This window comes from Rhincodon typus, chromosome 8 (genome assembly GCF_021869965.1).
Source record: "Rhincodon typus isolate 14 chromosome 8, sRhiTyp1.1, whole genome shotgun sequence".
Lineage (NCBI taxonomy): Eukaryota > Metazoa > Chordata > Chondrichthyes > Orectolobiformes > Rhincodontidae > Rhincodon > Rhincodon typus.
In genome coordinates, this window is record NC_063339.1 from 91,723,284 (window position 1) to 91,728,295 (window position 5,012).

Genomic DNA, 5,012 nt, shown 5'->3' on the forward strand with positions numbered 1-5,012 from the left:
CAGTGTAGAATGAAATCCCACACCGCCTGAGTTTACCAGTAATGACTCTCTACTTTCAACCTCTCTGCTGACATGAGATGTGGTGTCCTCAGGTTAAACCACCACCAGTTTTGTATCTCTAAGAAGAAAGTAGCCCTGTGACCCAGAATGTGTATGGCCACTCAGTGTGTGGCTCAGTGTCAGACTTTGTGATATTATGTCCCTGGGATGCAAAAGGCACGTTTTATACTTTATAAAATGTATAATATATGTCAGTTGTCCTGGCAGGAAGTAAAAAGAAAGATTGCTTGTACACATTACGACAAATAAAAATTCAATCTTTACAATGGTGGGCACTTAACCCAGATTGCCCAGGGCTATGCACGGCATTGCTTATCACTGCGCAGGCTCAGAATGTTCCCGCGTGCCCACAATTTAGAGCACGCGCAGTGGCAGCGATCCTGAGAAGCGGTCGCTATTTTCCTCGGCTCCGCAAAAGGTAACAATGAGGCGGAATGGAGTAGGCGATAGACCGGGCGGTAGACGGGGAGGCTTTCTAAACACTTTGTGGATGCGACAGACCCTGCATAAAGAAACTATCTGTCCCCGTTTCAGAAAACGGGACAAATTGAGGCTCCGTCTCCATGACAGGCCGCGGGTAATGGCCGCCATCTTTGTAGGAGGCAAAGGGCAGCAGGGCGCATGTGCGGTCGCCGTGGGCCAGGGGAAAGAATGTTGTGAATGTCTCTCCTGGACTGACAGGAATGGAGTTTATAAACTTCTTTAACAGGGATTGAGGAGGGGAGGATTTACACACAGCAAACTCCAAAGCAAAGAAATGTTTGCTTCTTCTGAAATTTTGACCCGGACTGACTGAGATGGGTCTTGTAAATTTTTTTTACAGCATGTTAGAAAAGGATTTGCAGATTGGAAACTCAAACCAAATATGATACACCAAGATCTAAGTGAGCCACTTGGATATTATTGGCCTTTGAATGTAAGTATTGAGTAAGATAAAAGTAACATAAGGTTCCTTCCTTCTATCGTACAGTAACTATTGCCCAGTATCTTAAATCTGTGTCTTTCATAGTTTTACTACCAGTGAAGAAGATCAGCTGCTCTTTATCTGCCTTATTTAAACGTAGACGCTTTATCAAATCTCATCTCAATCTCCTTTGGTCTGTGCAGAACAACTTCAGTTTCTCCAATCTGACCTTACAACTAATATCCCTTGGTTGTTGAGCCATTCTGATTCATCTCCTTTCAAGTCTCTCCTCAGACCCTCATATTCTTTGTGGAGATCGCCTGTTTGTGCAGGCCCAAATGCTCTGTGTTCAAGTGGGTGATGATATCACACACAAACAATTGCTCACTGATATCACCCTGATTCTCGGGTATTTCCTGAACTGTGAGTTTACTCTGACCCCAGTGCTTCTGATATCTTTTGAGCTGCGGACTCTGGCATTTGATTTTAAAGTTGAACACAATGAAATTATTTCAATATTTTAAACCAGTAATCTACACCATTAAGCTTCTCCTGCTGTTTTCAGTTTCTGACTCTAGAGCTACTGTGACTCATTTTGTCACCCCCTCGCTCTGTGGCTGGTGTCAAAAGCTGCTTTATAACACCATACATTGTTCTGGTTCATCTCTGCTCTCCCTGATCAACTCTCTGTCATTGTCTAACCTGGTCTGTCTTCAATGATGGATGTAAAACTGTCTTAGGTATTGTATGAGGTTTTTTTACAGCTGAACATTGCCTGGCCATTTGTTGCTGGTGATTTCCTTCGCTTAGTGGCTCCCACAGTGCTCTTTAGGAAAGGAGTTTTTCACCAAGTGATGATGAAGGAACTGTGACATGTGTCCAAATCAATGGCAATTAATTTGTATCAATATAGTGCCCTTCACATAATGGAAACTTCCAAACTGTTCCTTGGTAGTGTTATGATGCAACTTCTGACCCTAGACACACAGTGAGATATTAAGGTGGTGACAAAATGTTTTATGGTCAAGTAAGTTGTTTTCAACCAGTATTTTAGGGTGCAAAACTGATTTTGAGAGAGAGGTTTAATGAGGACTTTTCACAGTTTATCACCTTGGCAGCTAAAGGTTGAGGGCACCAAATGTGGGACAGTTAAAATCGAGAATGCCTGTGTGCACCTCATACCATAGTAAGTTCCTCAATTTAGATTTTGGCTCCGAGTCTCAAAATCAACTCTGTCACTCTCCATCCTAATGAAGAGCTCTATCATGAAGAGGTCTTCACTTTTCCACATGAGGCCTTTCACAGTGAGATTGCCAATTAATCCACTCTTATTACACAATTAAAATTTTGAAATAAAGTTACTGTAGTTTCTGAAGACTGTAGGACTGTTCTCTCACTTCAGAGAGAGAGATGACAAATGGTGCTTTAACCTCAGGGTTACCACACCTCGGGCAATGGGCAAGGTTAAGATGGTGGGACCTTCATGGTGATCTCAGCTGTACAGGAATTGAGCACATGCTGCTGGAGTCAATCTGCATCACAAACCAGCTGTTCAGCCAACTGAGCTAACCTACCCCTGACCATTACACAATACGCCATTGAGGATGGCCTGTCCTCTCTTTGGTCACTCAATATATAGATGTAGAAAACCATCTCGTACACATTCCAGGAATTTCTCCTGTCTGGTATTGTTCCTGATTTGATTTGCTCAACCTATGTGCAGATTGAAGTCACCCATAATTACCGTGAGCACAAGATGTAGGAGCAGAATTAGGCTATTTGGCTCATTAAGATTGCTCCACAATTTGATTGTGACTGATATGTTTCTCAACCCCATTCTCCTGCCTTCTCCCACAACCGTTGATCCCCTTATCAATCAAGATAATTATCTATCTATCTCTGTTATAAATACACTCAATGACTTGGCCTCTACAGCCTTCTATGACAATGAGTTCCACAGAATCACCACCCTCAGGCTGAAGAATTTCCTCCTCATTTCCATTCTAAAGGGTCATCTCTTCACTGAGAAGCTGTGCCCTCAGGTTCTAGTCTCTCCTACAAGTTGAAACATCTCCATGTCTAACTATCCAGGCCTTTCAGTATTCTGTAAGTTTCAATTACGTAGCGTCATAGAGTCTGACAGCACAGAAGCAGACCCGTCGGTCCAACCAGTCCGTGCTGACCATGTTCCAAAACTAATGTAGCCCCATCTGCCTGCACATGGCCCATGTCTCTCCGAACATTTCTTATTTATGTATTATCCAAACGTCTTTTAAACATTGTAAATTCTACCTATATCCACCATTTCCTCTGGAAGTTTATTCCACGCGTGAACCACACTCTTGGGGGAGGTGGGGGGGGAGGGAAATGGTTGCCCCTCATGCCTTTTCTCAATCTTTCACCTCTTACCTTAAAAAATATGATCCTGGTCTTGAAATCCCCCACCCTAGGGAAAAGACACTTGCTATTCACCTTATCTGTACTCCTCAAGGACAGGACCTAAACAGTTCATGGTAGGGCCCTGGGGAGTGTTGTATCTAGGTACCTTTGTACCTAACATGGTGCCATAAGTGGCAACTTGTAAACTATTCACTGTATTCATGTGAGTACACGCGACAATGAAACTAATCTAGTTGATTAAAAATATGCTGCCCCCTGCCCCGGTCTTGAAATCCCCACCCCAGAGAAAGGATACTGCCCATCAACTTTTTGTTACCCCTCAGGATTTCAGAAACCACTTTCAGGTCAACCTCAATGTGCTACACCCCTGTGAAAGGAGGCCCAGTCCCCCATTATGACTCAATCCCTCCGTTCTCAGCAACGTCCTGGTAAATCTCATGTGAACTCTCTCCAGCTTAATAATATCCTTGCTATAACAGGTAGACCAGAACTGGACACAGTACTTCAGAAGAGGCCTCACCAACGTCCTGTACAACCTCTGCATGATGTCCCAACTTCTGTACACAACGGTCTGAGCAATGAAGGTAAGCTTACTAAACACCTTCTCAACCACCCTGTCTATATGTGATGCAAATTTAGAAGAATTAGGTAACTGAAACCTGAAGTATCTCTGTTCTACAATACCCAAGGCCCTATTTTAATTTGTAAGTGGATTTCCTCTGGGTGTTCCGGTTTCCTCCCACTGTCCAAAGATTTGCAGAGTGGGGGGATTGGTCATGCTAAATTGCGCATAATGTTCAGGGATGTGTAGATTAGGTGGATTATAGGGGGTATGGTTCTGGGTGGGATGCTCTGAGGGTCGGTGTGGACTTGTTGGGCCAAAGGGCCTGTTTCCACACTGTAGGGATTCTATGATTTTATGATTTTCTATGAAGTCCTGCCTCCCTTTGTTTTACCACTATACAGTACCTCGCATTTATTCAAATTAAACTCCATCTGCCAGTCCTCAGCACATCAACCCAAATGATCAAGATCTCTTTGAAATCTCTTTTTCACTGTCCACTCGCATTAATTTTGGAGTCATCTGCAAAGTTACTAACCGTGCCTTCTGTATTCTCATCTAAATCATTTATATAAGTGTCAAACAAAAGTGAACCCAACAGCGATCCCTCCAGAACAACACTGGTCACCACTGAACACCAGGCCTTCAGTCCGAAAAACAACTCTCCACTTCCACAGCCTGTCTCCTGACGTTAAGCAACTTTTGTATCCAATTGGCAAGCTCATCCTGGATCCCATGTAAGCTAGCTTTACTAATTAGTCCACCACTTGGAATCTTGTCAAAGGCTTTATTATAGTCCAAGTAAACAACGTTGACTGCTCTGCCCTCATCAGTCATCTTGGTTACTTCATCAAAAATCTCAATCAAATTTGTGAGACACGATTTCTCTCACAGACAACCATGCTGATTATCCATAATCGTTCCTTGCCTCTCCAAATGCAATCGTTCAGGATCACCTCCAACAAGTTATCCACCACCAAAGTCAGACTCTCAGAACAGGAGTTCCCAGGCTTCTTACATCCTTCAAATGAAGGCACAACATGAGCCACTCTGCAATCATCTGGCACCTCACCTGTAGTTATAGAT

The 5,012-nt window shown here is 43.3% G+C and overlaps 1 long non-coding RNA gene across 1 annotated transcript; it reads left to right on the forward strand.

Annotated features, from left to right (window-relative positions):
• The first annotated feature begins 355 nt into the window (after positions 1 to 355).
• Positions 356 to 3,897, forward strand: LOC125483840. The gene is made up of 3 exons (XR_007262735.1): positions 356 to 478; positions 884 to 976; positions 3,844 to 3,897. It is a non-coding gene; the product is annotated as an uncharacterized LOC125483840 (long non-coding RNA).
• Positions 3,898 to 5,012: the final 1,115 nt, after the last annotated feature.